The sequence below is a fragment of the Zalophus californianus genome, chromosome 12 (genome assembly GCF_009762305.2).
Source record: "Zalophus californianus isolate mZalCal1 chromosome 12, mZalCal1.pri.v2, whole genome shotgun sequence".
NCBI classification, from domain to species: domain Eukaryota; kingdom Metazoa; phylum Chordata; class Mammalia; order Carnivora; family Otariidae; genus Zalophus; species Zalophus californianus.
The window spans coordinates 94,316,489-94,331,837 of record NC_045606.1 but is presented as its reverse complement, the minus strand read 5'-3'; positions in this window follow the sequence as shown (position 1 = coordinate 94,331,837).

The window sequence follows — 15,349 nt, the reverse complement described above, 5'->3', positions numbered from 1 at the left end:
CAGCCCTAAGCTGGGGCCTTCCCACGACGTGTTGCTACCACCTGCTGGTTCTTTCAAGGAACACAGGCATCTGGTGGAATTCCCTCGGGCCTTTCCCCCTCCCCATATCACCGTGCTGCTTCTTACTCTCCCACTTACTTCATTTATCCAAGACCAGGTAAAGCACTAGCTGGAAATGGGCTGATCAAAACTGGTACTTAAGGAGCATTCAGAAACCAAGGAAAAATGTGAAAGAGATCTGTGAGCCAACAGGCACAATAAACAAAACAATGAAACTCATTAGGAGGCACCTAGGAGAAAAAACAGGCTTTAATGAATTGGCTGAATGAGTGATGGAAATAGGCCACTGAACTAGTCCCCACTTGGCAGAGGGATTGTTCACTCTCGATATCTGCAGTCAATTAATAAGCCTAATGATGTTGAATGATTCTGCATTTGGGCATCTTTAATACGTCCATTTGCACTGGTGAGTCTAATTCTATCTTGTTTCTTCCCCTGGCTCTGAAATTCAGTGGTAGAGAGCTGCCTTCATTTCATTTCCAAATCAGTTATCTCCAAGGCCTTGAAACACTTTTGTGAAGAAACCTGCATTTACATTGTATACGATATTATATAACTCATGATCCTAGTTACAGTAACAACATGACTGCCAGAAAGCTTTGGGTAAATTGGAAACTTTTTTAGAAGAAGCATATGATTAAATTACGTTAAAAGTATCAACAAAGCAAAAACAGCAGTTACTTTATAAACCCCAGAAATTCCGGTAGTAATTTGCAGTGCGCCATATATTGACATTATAGAAAAAATACCTCTTCTTTTCTATTGTCTGATATATCTCATTGTTTACACTGCCCATTAGGTGCCTATAATATGAAATTAAGTTTTTGTTGTCCAAGGCTTATGTAATGAGTATTTTTCTTTTGTTGATAACATTTGAGAGACATCCAGTCTTCAAAGAAAGCTCCATTGTACTCTGGAAGGAATGAGGTTTCAATATGTGACTACAATTGGCCCTGTATCATCATCTCCTATGTGTTAAACTGAGTTTTAAAGGTAGGTGGGTAGCACAGAATGCATTGTTAAGTTATGCTGTCATCTGCAGCTATTAAAAAGCAAAGTAGTGAATCCCTTTTTAAAGTTGAACATAAATCTTTGCTATAATTTGTTCAGTGCCTGGCACACATTGGGTACTTAGAAGTGTTTCAGAATAAGTGAATAAAAAATAATAATATTTAAACTTGTTCTGTGCTGAGGGGCAGGACTAATAAAGTCTGTGGCTCACAGAATTCATTATCTTGAGACACAATCATCTATAATGTAAATTTGCAGCCAAAAGAAGCTCCAGAGTACACAGCTCCAGGTGGCTTGGGAGGGCCCTTGATTCTGCGTCTTTTCTTTTTCTGTCTTTGCCCCTTCTCAGGCTTTTCTCTTCAACATCTTTCAATCCCCAAGGATGGTCCATTTCTTCCTTCTTCCTTATTTCCCTTTAGAACGACTAATGCAAGCGGATGTTATTATAAACCAAGAGTTTTATAAGTAATTTCCATGATTATCATTTGAGTAAAAATCAGTAAAGGAATTTGCTAAGCCCCCACATCTCTTACCCCAAAACATTAGTTGAGACTCCAGATACACAACCTCACGGGGCCCAGGCACTTCCCTGAACTGTCTCGAGGCCCTGTGGCCTCTAAGTGCAGTCTTATTTCCCAAAAGCTGGTGTCTGGTCTCCAAATATTTGCCCAATCAAAATGTCAAGTGACCATTTATACAACTCAAACTTTTTTTTTACCCCCTCTGTTCAGAAACTTTCTAGAGAGTTCTAGGGTTTTTCTACAGTACAGCTTTGGCAACTGAATTTTAGACTGATGGTGATTGACATCCTGGACGCTCAGTCAAAGTGAGTGATCTTCAAAGTTTCCCCATGCGAGCCTTAACTCTGACATTACTTTAACCAAGCAATAACCAAAAGACATTCACGGGCGCCTGGGTGGCTCGGTTGGTTAAGCGACTGCCTTCGGCTCAGGTCAAGATCCTGGAGTCCTTGGATTGAGTCCCGCACTGGGCTCCCTGCTCAGCAGGGAGTCTGCTTCTCCCTCTGACCCTCCCCCCTCTCATGTGCTCTCTCTCACTCTCTCAAATAAATGTCTTTAAAAAAAAAATAACCAAAAGACATTCAGAAGTATTAGTGCAAAGAGAGAGAAAGGAGGGCTCTTCTCTCATAATGGAATGTTTTCTCAGAGATTGACTTCAGCTGCATGAGGCGGCAGCGGAATTGTGCAGAATAAATGCAAAATCATACAGCAGCGGTTTAAACAAATTGGGTGATCCAGGTCAACAAGACTTAGGTTCCTGCCATTCTATCTTTCAGGCAACGCCTTGTTCTCGGGTCTCAGCACGTCAGCAGCGCTTCAGTCCCGAATGAGAAGATGGACACAAAACCAAGAGCAGAGCTTTGGCTGAAAAAGAACCCTTTAAAGAACCTTTCTGGAAGCCCCACCCACTGCCCTCTCCTTGTATGTTACTGGCTGGCGCTGTGTTGTGTGACCACCCCTGACGGAAAGAGACAGGGAAATGCATGCTGCACCAAACAAAATTCAAGTTCTGTTTGTGAGAGGGGAGACGAGAAAGAACACTGGACAGGCAGCCAGCAGGCTCTGCCACAAATGAGCAAAGATGATCACAGTTATGTACATCTTTTCCTGCAATCTATAAAACGGAAGCTTTTTGTAGGGCATCTCTGCTGGTATTTTCCTCCCAGACCATCATAGTTAATACATATTTTTAATGCTCAAAGGTGATTCCTAGGGAGTCACTGTAGTGAATGGAAATGCTAAGAGCTTCCTATCCCTAAAATAACCATGACATCATCTCAAAAGAAAAATAACAAATCCTCCGCAGTTACTCATATAAACAATCAGAGTTGAAAACATTCTACATTTTAATGGGAATTGGGGCAGTCCCCATGGGCAAGACGGGGTTGATAAGCCCTCCACACCACACTGCTCCTTCCTTTGTCCGCTTCATCTTCGTTCTTCAGATCCACACAGGAGATGTGATGATCCGCGACACGGAGCAGATGATCGCCTCGTCTGTTCTTCCAGTCAAATGCAGTCTTGTCCTCTCGCTCTGGTCCCGGATAGTGTTCTCTGAAGACACCCGCATCCTCCCAAATCGGAAAGGTGATCTGTGTTACGGTAAGATCTGCCTCCAGCATGGCTGAAGCATCTTCTGGTTCTTGGGCTGCTAGATGTGCCCTGTCGTAGATGAAAGCTCTCTCTCCATTTATACGGGAACGTCTCACATCAGACCTTTAAGCACCAACAAAGGAAACAAGTCAATATCAAGAATGAGTAAACAACACCACCAACAAAACTCGAGCCTTTTAAGAAATCTGAGGAAAAGTGGAAAAGGAATAACAGTGTAAGAGTTTAAAGAACATGTTTTCACCTTATATTCTTGCTGAGTTAAAAGCAGACACAAAAACTATTTTAAAATGTTGGAATAAAAAGGGAGTGGAAAAAAAAAGAAAAGCACAACAGCCAAAATAAAATCTTAGTCATGCAGAAAGAAAAAAAAAAAAAAACGACAAAACTCTGGAAAAAAACAAACAGTGAAATATAACATGAACCTGGAAGACTCAAGATATGAGAAATAAATTGATTAGTTTTTAAATAGCAGAGATGGTAAAAGGTTTGGAAAATATGGTAGGAAATTTGAACCTTGAAATAACAATAATTCCAGAATGGGAAAGATCAAATACACAACAGAGAAAAAAAGACAAAATTAACAAAATTTATTTTAGCATCTGGCACATATTAAGTATTTAATAAATATTTATTAAATAGTTGAATTAAATAAAAAAATTGTGAGATTGAAAATTTAGGGATTTTGCCATCTTTTAAGCAAACCCAAAAAGCAGAAATCAATGCCAACATACATTCTGGAGAAAATTTTCCAGTGAATAACTTATAAGTTTATACACACACAGAATTTATATTTAACAATAGTTAAAATCAAGATCCCTTCATATTTCTTCTCTGGGGCACTGATTAATGAGAAGGTAGTGGCATAATACCTTCAGAGTTTTCAGAAGAAAAGTGTAAAATGCTATTGATCAGTTTCTCAAAGACCATTCCCAGCTCTTCTCCTTAGCTCCCCACCAGTGTTGAGGTGAGGGGCTAACTAACTGTCCTCCTGGTCTTTCTTACAGTTAGGGGTGAATACCAGGCCTGACTCTGGGTCTTAAGAAGAAAATAGAATTCTGCTGGCAGCACTTCTGAGAAAACTTTTGGATTTCTATAAAGAGACAGATTTGACCGATGTGGCTCTTTCTCCCTTGTCCCACTTTGAAATCCTCCCTTGGACATTGTATAGGGATGTCAATGCCATAAAAAAAAACGTAGTGGCTGAAAACAACAGAAATATATTATCTTACAGTTCTGAAGTTGGGTCAGAAGTCCGAAATGGGTCTAAACTGGGCTTTAAAAAAAAAATCAAGGTGAGGGGCCCCTGGGTGGTTCAGTCCATTAGGCATCTGCCTTCAGCTCAGGTCATGATCCCAGGGTCCTGGGATCAAGCCGTACTTTGGGCTCCCCGCTTAGTGAGGAGTCTGCTTCTCCCTCTCCCTCTGCCCCTCCTCCCCTCCTCCCCTCCTCCACTCATGTTCTCTCTCTCTCTCTCTCAAATAAATAAATAAAACCTTAAAAAAAGAAATCAAGCTGTAGCAGGGCTGTGTTCCTTACCTAGGCTCCGGGGAGAATCTGTTTCCTTGCATTTTTTAGTACAACTTCTAGGGGCCACTGCATTCCTTAACTGATATTCTCTAAACTCAAAGCCAGTAATGTGGAGCTGAATTCTTTTGCTGACTCTCTTCTGTCTCCCTCTTCCAGATGTGGTAGTAGTGGGTCCACTCAGATAACACAGGAAAATCTCTCTACCTCAAAGTCAGGTGATTAGCAACCTTAATTCTATCTGCAGACTTAACTCCCCATCACTATGTAAGCTAACATAACATCCTAATTCCAGGGATTGGGATGTGGATATTTTGGGGGGACGCCCCCACTATTCTGCCTACCACAGACATGATGGCTGGAGCGTCAGCATCCACACTGGCAGCTGAGCCAAAGCCAGCAACGATGTACACTTTTTGTTACATGAGATAAATAAACATCTGTAACTGTGGGTTTTGTTACCTTTAGCTTCATATATCTGTATCGGGTACAGACTCAAACATTATATCCCCAGCCAAAGGCTTATTCTTTTTAAACATCAAGCTGGGGTCGTTCTCAGATCTGCAAATTCTTGGAACATTTGCCACTCGAGATTGTTTTCCATTAAGACACACAACAAATGTACTCTGAATAATTAAGAGATGAATAAGCAATTGCTTTCTTCATTAGGGAGGTTGTGATTGAGAAAAAGTGTTTATAATCACTGAAACTATCTAAAATTGTAGGATAAATAAAATACAAAACAAAATATAAACCTGCAAAACACTAATAACAACAGGAAAATTCAGTAATTGAGGGTAATTATGGCAACAGAAGTAAAATACTCAATGTAAACATAGTAAGAAAGTCTTTGTTTTTATAGGAGATTTTTAACTCCAAATTAGCAGCCTGCAAAATATGAAAGGGAAATAGCAAAGATGTGGATATCATTGGTGTTAATTTCCTTGATGCCCATCAAAAGAAGTCAATAGTTATTGTTGGCATGATTAGTCAAAAAGAACTTTAATGTTTTAAGATAATCATGCAAGATTATCTTTAAAATAGAGCGTTAACCTTCTAAATCATAGATAAAAGCTGTAAGTAAATGGATATATTTCATTTATCCAAGGAAACATAGATAAAAGATCACAAAGAAGCATTAAAATATAGAAAGGAAAATTAAAGTGACAGATGTCAAGCCTAGTACAATGTCCTAATAAACGTAATAGTCTAGACCAACTTCTACAGTAAGTCAGTGGAATAAGTACGCTGTGAAATTTCTCCATGCAGCAAATAACAGAAAGTCTCTTCTACATTTTATAATACACTGAAACAACTCCTGTCTTTTGCATGTCTAAAAATATTTATATAAATGAGACAGTATTTGGAGGAACTTGACCCTTTAATTTCTCAAATGAAAATGGAACTTTCAGTGACATATATATAATATATAATAATATATAATATATATAACATATATATAATTTTGAAATATTTAAGCCATGAAATAGAAATACATACCCCTCCGCACACACAACTGGAAGGAGAAAATTGAAAATTGCCATTCTTCCCCTGTTTCCCACCTCCCCACACCCTCATAACCCAAGGAGAGATGGGAAGAAGATGTTGACTTGTCTACAAAGTTGATTAGGCTCTTGTAAGCAATAACTTTCAGGCTTCATCTGAGTCTTTGTGTAGCTAAAGTAGCAATCACAAAAAGAGATAAAACTTAGAAATGAGCTCCCTTTTTATTTATTATAAACCCAAGAGGATGCAGCGTGAAGGTGGGAGATGATTTTTTTTTAAATCGTGGTATAGTCACATTCAAATTCAAACAAAATATAGGCTTAAAGACTTTAATCATTTTAAATTAAAACACGAAATTGTTTATTTCTATATTGGAGGAGAGAATATGTTCCTTAACTGGATTATATTCGTTCATTCCATTCAAGGTAGATTAACGATGTACAGACGTTTGACACATAAACTGTTAAATAAAACTAGTGTAAATTACAGAAATTTCCCATATTAAATCTCATTAAATCTCTACTGACAATACCAATTTCCCCTTTCCTCCTTCCCCCGGTCTTGTTATCGCCCAGAAGCAGCTTTGCTGCCACTGTCCTCCATAATAGCGTAATTACTAATTTTATTACAGGCAAGGTGGGCTTCACTAATTGTTAGATAATTAGGTTTTTCCTCCTTGCAATTTTGTTCTGTACTATCTATAAGGATTAATGTTTGGCCTTGTGAGTTGTGCTTTTCTGAATCCCTGCTACCTGTTGGATACTAGAAGAAAAAAGTGGCATATTAATGACTCACGTTGGTTATAAGATGAAGAAGGAAAATGGATTTAGTGCCACCCTGTATTATTCTCTTAGAGACTCCAGAGTAGAGCAAATAATTCAGGATTCCCGCCAATGGAGATTTTAAATACCAGACTAATTTAGTGTAGTATGTGAAGAGAAATAGAAAAATGATATATTAATGCTTACATCTCTGGAAAAGAAAAGCATACTTTTGCTCAAACTAATCGTTCTACCTAGAGGGACTTTCTCTCTTTTGTCATCTAGTTACCTCTTGTTTATTCTTAAAATCTCAGCTCACAGCCCCGAAATAAATCCTCACATCTATGGTCAACTGATTATCAGCAAGTGTGCCAAGACCATTGAAGGAGGAAAGGACAATCTTTTCAACAAGTGGTACTGAAAAAACTAGGTATCTACATGCAAAAGACTGAAGTTGGACCTTATCTTACAGTAGATACAAAAATTAACTCAAACTGGATCAAAGACCTAAACTTAAGAGCTAGAACTATAAAAATCTTGAAAGAAAACAATGACAAAAATCTTCGTGACATTGGATTTGGCAATGATTTCATAGACATGACACCAAAAGCACAAGCATGAAAACAAAAAACAGAGAAATTGGACTTCATCAAAATTAAGAACTTTTGTTCTCCAAAGAAGACACACAGATGGCCAATAAGCACATGAAAAGATGCTCAGCCTCTCTTCTCAGTTAGGGAAATGCAAATCAAAACCACAATGCGACACCACTTCACACTTACTAGGATGGCTAGAATTTAGAAAATGGACAATAACAAGTATTGGTGAGGATGTGGAAAAATTGGAACCCTCGTGCATCGCTGACGAGGGTGTAATATAGTGCAGCGGCCATGGAAAACATATTGTCGGTTTTCTAGAAAAGTTAAACATGGAATTACCACATGACCCAGCAACTTCACGCCTAGGTATATATCCAAAAGAGTTGAAAGCAGGCACTGGACTAGATATTTGTACAGCCACGTGCATAGAAGCATTATTCACAATAGCCAAAGTGTGGGAACTATCCGAGCACCTGTTGATGAATGGATAAACAAAAATTGGTATATACACACAATGGAATATTATTCAACCAGAAAAAGGAACCATATTTTGATATATGCTACAAGGATGGACCTTGAAAATATTATGCGTAGTGAAATAAGCCAGATCCGGAAGGACACATACTCTACACTTCTAGTTTTATAAGGTATCTAGAACAGACAAATTCATAAAGACAGAAAAATAGAATAGAGGCTGCCAGAGGCTGGGAGGGAGGAGAGAGGGAGAAGTGGTTATTGTTTAACAGGTACAGAGTTTTCATTGGGGAAGATGAAAAAAATGTTTGGATATAGATAGTGGTGGTAATCACACAGCATTGTGAATGTATTTAATGCTACTGAATTGTGCTTAAAATGATAAATATTAAGTTACATGCATTTTACTACAATTAAAAAAACACCTCAGCTCACAGATTGCTCTTTCAGGAAAAACTTTGAAATCCTATTATACTCACAGGGTCTGTGCTTTTCTTTCATCATATTTACCCTTGTTTGTAAATATGTACTTATTTGTGTCATTTTTGAGAATGTCTTTCTCTTCCCCAGGATGGTGGGCTCCATGATGATTTCCATGTCAGGCTTGGTTATTTATCTCCTGTCAGTGTCTAGCCCATTGAAATAATTTGGTATAAAAGCTTGTATTGGATTAATTTTCCTAGTACTAAAGAAGGACACTAAAATACAATCTTGAGTATCACATACATTGCAATTATTTATATCTTTTTAGCCATGACATTTGTAAGTCAACGAAGTTTAATAGGTCATATAAAAATATAATTTAGCAAACGTGGCGTGACGAGGCCACACACAAACACAGATAGAGAAGCAAGTCTAATTATTCTATTGTTACATCACATAATTATCCCTGATCAAATTATAGATTGTGGAAGGGATAATTATTCCTAATGGCCTCCAAAAGCCATCATTTTCTTTCATTTGAATTTGGTAGGAATTGAGTGAGGTAGCTAACTAGCAAAAGGCACAGTAACACATTCCGATTTTTGGTAATTCATTTTGAAAACGAATAATCATGGCAGATGAAGTTTCCTATGAGAATCTACATGTCTTGTAGTGGATTTCAAATAAACTAGCAGAGCAGGAAGTGTTACAGACTCTTACATCCAATAACCTGCAATAACTTTTCACAAATTGCTAATAGTTCAAGGGAGGAAAAACTAAAAATTGAGGTTTGCTTTTCTTTTTCTTTTCTTGTTTGACTCAAAAATTTAAGATATTAGGAGAGCTTCTTGGGTGAATGCCTTAGACTCAGAACGCCCAGGAGAAGATTGACAAAATTTTATTCTGTCCACGTATTTACAAAGCAACTCTCCTTCCAAACACTTTTTCTTTTTTTCTTTTTCTTTTTTTAAGTAGTAGTGATAGTGGAGAGAATGGTGGATTCAGTGCTACTTAAAATGGGGAATTTCTGTAGTTTACATTAATTATATTGAAGTTATTTTACCATGTGTCTATTCCTACTTGATCTGCTTTGTTACTGATAAGTGTATTCTTCAGTTATGTCACTTAGCCTATTTTTCCCAAGGAAAACATTTTCATGTCTTTGTAAATAAATGATTAAGGCCTTTAAGACTGTTTTTGTTGAGACTGATAAGTTTGTGTATGATTATGATGTGTGCATTTCTCCGTGATCTGGGGTTTTTCCATCTGTTAAATGCCATTGAATAATTTAAAAAAAAAAAAAAAAAGGCTGCTAAGAAACTGGTTGGCAGAGAGACAACATTCAAGCAATAGAAGTTAGTATCATAAGATAGGGAATGTTTCTGGTTTTTTCCTCTTAGCAGCTGCTTAGAATATTCTCCTTGGGGAAAGTTGTTTGGTTTTGTTTGGAGGAAATGTGCTGGTTAGCTCTGGGGGGTTAGCGAGGGCAGCGTGCATGCTCATGTAGGCAGGATGCTGCCCCCTGCCCTGTCAGTCCAGCGCTTGTCCCTTGTGGGGTTGACTGCCATCCCCCCACTTTTTTTTTTTTTTTGGTGGAGTATTGTGTGCATATGTAAATTTGGATATAGGGGGTGGGAGTGGGGCTGAACTGCTTTACATTATAAAGGGAGGAGTGTTTAGGGGTTTGTGTTTAATTATTTTTCAAATAGCAATTGGATGGAAATTTCTGAACACTAATGAAAAAAGAGCTGTCAAGGGGATCGAACTTCCTTTCTTCTCAATAAAATGTAGCAGTCGAAGGAGATGCAGTGGACCCCTCCACTAGTTCGGGTCTTCGGGCTTCCTCGGTGACCGGCGAGAAATGACGCGGAGGCATCTGTGACCCATCGGGGGCCGCCTGCGCCTGGTCCTTCATAGGCTCCTACTCTACCTAAAAAGAGAAGGTGTATCATGGTCATAATTATTACTCTCCCTGGGGCAGGACCTTATGTTTCCCTTCCAAGAGTCTTGTGGGAAAATCCATGAACAAAGATTTCTGTCTTATTTGAGATATTAAAGGATAACTTCCTTTCTAACCTGCTAATTGAAGCAGAAGCGTAAGCAAACAAGGTTCCTACAGAAAGCATTGGTAGTATCTCGAAGGAAAGGATGTAATGACCCTGAGTTACTTTTCTTTAGATAATGATTATCTTCTGTTAATGAAGGCGTCCATTCTTTTTCCCAAAAAATGTAAAAATCACCATATAACTTTGCCTGGAGAGCTACCTGGAGATTTTCACGTGGAATGTGAGCTAGAAGGAAGAGGATCTGGAAATAGATAAGACACAGTGAAGCTGGAAGATGTGAGGAGGGGGAAGATGGAGAGAGAGAGAGAGACAGAGATTCCAGGGGAAGCCATGTGACGAGTCTTCCGCAGTGTCTGCACATACAGATAACCTGCGGTCACCTCCAGGTCAAGAAGCTTAGTAGACAGGTATGCATATCTATCTCTTTTCTTTTTACCGACTTGATACAGATGAGTAGAAGGACCTTGGAAGCTACCTTTTTAAAAAAGGCAGGTGGGAAAAAACAGCCACTCCTCAGTCTTTGAATTACTCCTTGAAGAGGTGACTCCGGTCAACCAGAAACAACCACTGAGGACTTTACAAAAGCAAGAAATAAACTTCTACCATGCCTGTGCAACTATGAAGTTTGGAATTTGTTGGTGACAATAGCTAATGTGTCCCTGACGTCCTCGGTTGGTGCATGGAGGAAACAGATTGTTTATGTGGATGCTGGTGTCCTAGGATCAGAGAAAGCAGATATCTGAGTTGTATTAGGAGGCCAGGAGATTGAACAGAAGTTTGAACTGGACGCACCTGAAACCTACAGTGTTAGCCACTGTCAACGGGCTCCTCCTATAACGTGTATGTTTCAGGGAAGGCAGGTAGAGAAAGCGTGAAAGAACACAAAACACATCTGCCATGATCCTGGCTTCTGTAGCTGGTCACGAGGTTTGCATTCACAATCATCGTGACCTTCTTCTTCCATTCCACTTTCCCTCTATCTCTACTGGCACCTCAGCAGGACAGAGTTCTTTCTTGGGATGAATCATGCCTTCATTCCCAGAGGCAGAGGGGCTGAGTCTATGGGGTCCCAGCTTCATTGGGTGGCTGCAGTTTTTGTTATCTAGAAATATCAGACAGAGGAACACATCCCGGGGAATTCTCTGGGTTCCAGGCATAGTCCAGCTTGTCGCTATTATGCAGGAGTCACCAAATTTCCCTTGGGTCGTGGGGATCATTCATTTAAGCTGAGATAATGACCACTTGATGAAAATAGGTCAAAAACATCTACCCATTATTGTTTACCTTTTCCCCTCATATTATCCACCTGTTTTGGGTGTTTGCTTGTTTGGGGTCTATATTTTTCCAGTTTTTCTCCTGAAATTTTCACACAGGCAATCCTTTTTAACGTCCACAAACTCTTACTCGTTGTTGTTTGTTTTGATTATATCTTTTTTCCTAATCAATGAGCACAATATGTCCTCAGATTTTTCTGAAAAGAAAAAAAGACACTTGGAATTAAATTAATGTCCTTGTCTTTTTCCTGAACTACCTCTGTTCCCTGAAGTCCATATTCTGTTGGATTACCTTGGTCTTTCCCTTTTATGTTGCTACATAAGTAAGGGTAATTAATGAAACAATCCTCCAGTTTTTAATACCTCAACCCAACAGAAGTCATTTTGTTTTGTTTTCTTTTCACATAAAGGCCATTGCACATTTTCCTGGTCAGGAAGCTCCCCGGGGCAGCTCTCCTAAGAGATGTGACTCAGGGATCCAGGACGCCAGTGCCCAAGGCTTCCCAAGGTTGACACAAAAGGTGAGAGAGCGGATCGTGTGTTGGAGATTTGGAGTTTGGGGCCAAACCTGCTTCTGCTCACATTCCACTCTTCAGAACCAGTCATTTGGCCCCCTCTCAACCCCAGGGGACTGGGAAATGTCATTTTTCCCAGGGTCCCAAGAGGATAACAAAATGGTTTGTTAAAGTGATAGCATTCTCTTTACCACAGCTGTTTTCTTTTTGAAACCAAATGTCTGCTTATACTCAGTTTTCCAACCACGTTTATGAAAAAAAAATGTTGATTATTACCTATAACTGACTCACGTTTTCTGCGAAGTAGTGGCTTCTTCCCTGCATGAGAAGACTGTCCGCACGCTCTCTGCTTGTGGGTGTGGTGGGTGGACTGGAAGGCTTTGCTCTCAGATAAGCAAGCTGGCAACCTCTTCTCTGGAAGCCACTGCCCCTCTTGGTTAACAGTTTAATTCCTTCAAAAGACGTGTTTTCCAGCTTCACATTATAGACATGTTCTCTACACATATTCATACGTATGGCAGTCAGAAAGAGACTCTGACCTAGTAGCCATTGAACATATAATTCTTCAACCAACTGTGTTGGGTTCTTTCTCATGTTCTGACTATGTCCCTGTGGATTGAGGGAACCCTGAAAAATGGCCCTCGCTTGTTGCTTTCTCTGCTACCTGTACCAAGGTGTGTCTCTTTCTGTTCTGATTTCTGTATCACTTTGGCCATAGCTAGTTTTGATCTCTCAGAAACAAATAAAGTCTTGGTTTGCTATTTCCCTTTCACTATCCAGCAATCATATTAATTTCTTTTCTTTTATGCATCTTTATCAAAACCTATACTTCAATAGTTCATTGCTTTGTTTTTGTTTTTTGGGTTTTTTTTTAGAATAAGGAAAGGTCAATGATTTTTTTCAATCTATTGTCTTAAGCTAAAAGCTGTATGTTTTTTCACTTAGCAATAAGTGGTTTTCCGTGCCAATATAATTATTTTTTGTATCATTGAATAATCTCCTAAGACAAGCTTTGAAATATGGAAATTAGTCCATTTGGTGTACCCTGATGTATCTTCTGACTTCCTCTGGTTGAACATTTAGCTTATTTCGGTATTGTTTTTGACAATTATAAACAGCTCTGCAATGGACATTCTTGCACCTGGGATGCTAAATATCTGATGATTTTCTTAGATCACATTCCTTGAAGTGGAATTGCTGACTCAAGGGTATTTGCTTTTTTTAGGACTTTATATATGTATAGCAAATTGCCCTCCAGAAATACCATACTGTTGTCTAAGCCCATCAGCTATACATATTATCATTAAAAAAATCTTTATCAATTTATTTATACTAGTAGCAGCTACTAATTGGGCACGTTGGTTTCCTCAACTGTAAAGTATGGTCTAGGTATTGGGAGTCTTGTAAAAACTAAACATGTACATCAGACATGCCCATCACAAACTGAATATATGGTAAATTTTGTTTTAAAAATGATAAATTATTGAAAAGAAAAGAAAGAAAAGAACCAGCTGGCTGTCTTTCAGTGTCGTTATGAGGATTAAATGAGATAATATATGTGAAAATACATAGAAGTGGTGTATATGTAGTGTATAAGTGCTAAGTATTATTGTTCTCCGTTCTTCTAATCCAAGCTTCTTGAATGCAAGAGTAATCAAAATCCCAAAGCCCTAGACAGACACAGGAAAGCAAGCAAATCATGTGCGCAGCATCTGAGCTTGGGGGTGGGTTGTAGGACTGACCCATCTCTGAAGAAGATCAAAGACACCAACAAAGGGTTGACCTCAGGCAATCTACTTCCCCTTGGCGAAGCATTCAGACTTCTTTTACTTACAGATTTATCTGAGCATCTGCGTGTGAGCCATTTATCCACCAGACTGCCATTGTCTCCTCCCTGTGCTCCATCCCTGTGGCTAAGTGATTTTCTGCTCACCCCCACTCCCACTGAGTCTTTATAGGAATATGACCCAGGAACGGGGAGAGGACACATTTCTGGTTCACTCAAGAGCTCTGGGGGTCTTGATAACATTGGGCAGGAAGGAAGGGACAGAGTTTTGAAAAGAGTAAAGATGAGAGAACCAGCATAATAAACTGTGGGTATTTAAAGGGATAATCTTAGATATAGAAAGATGAATATATAAAATTATTAGAAAGTTAGGTCCAGAACTCAAAGACCAAAGAATTCGGGCTGGACAGGTGGAACGATTGATCAGATGTGCTTTTGCCTTGAGGTTTTCTGTAAATTTAGGGTCTTTGGGATCAAATATTGGCTACACGAAACATTTTATGTTAAAAGCCTTATTTTCTGGGACACCTGGGTGGCTCAGTCTTTAAGCATCTGCCTTTGGCTCAGGTCATGACCTCAGGGTCCTGGGATCGAGCCCCGCACTGGGTTCCCTGCTCCGCAGGAAGCCTGCTTCTCCCTCTCCCACTCCCCCTGCTTGTGTTCCTGCTCTCCCTGTCTCCCTCTGTCAAATAAATAAAAATCTTAAAAAAAAAAAAAAAAAGTTATTTTCTTCTTCCCCTTTTCTGCCTTTTCCCCCTGCTTTTCCTGCCCTGGGGTACACCCTAGTCATTTAAATGAAACCACTGTTTTACGTGGACGTTCAGTTCTAAAATACATTCGATTAGGAATAAATGGTCACTAGACCCACTCACACGGTCTTTTTGTCCTGCTTTGTCTCCTACTTGTGTGGCCCGAAATCAGCTCAGCATCTTCCATGTGTTGCCTTGTGAAGTAAATGAACCAGGCAAGTGTCAAAAACAAGGGTGTCCTTTTGGAGTTTATATCAATTAGGTTATGCATTCTTCTGCAGGTAGGAGATATTAAATCATCATGGTTTAAACAAACAAATAAAACGTTGTTTCATTTACATAAAAGAAGCCCAGCGTGAGGCAGCAGAGAGCTGGTAAAAAGGCTGCAGAGTGGTTTGGGCAAGAGAGAAGTTTATTCCCTTTTGCATAAAAGCCTGAATGTCAGTCGTTCAGGGCGCTTGTAGAA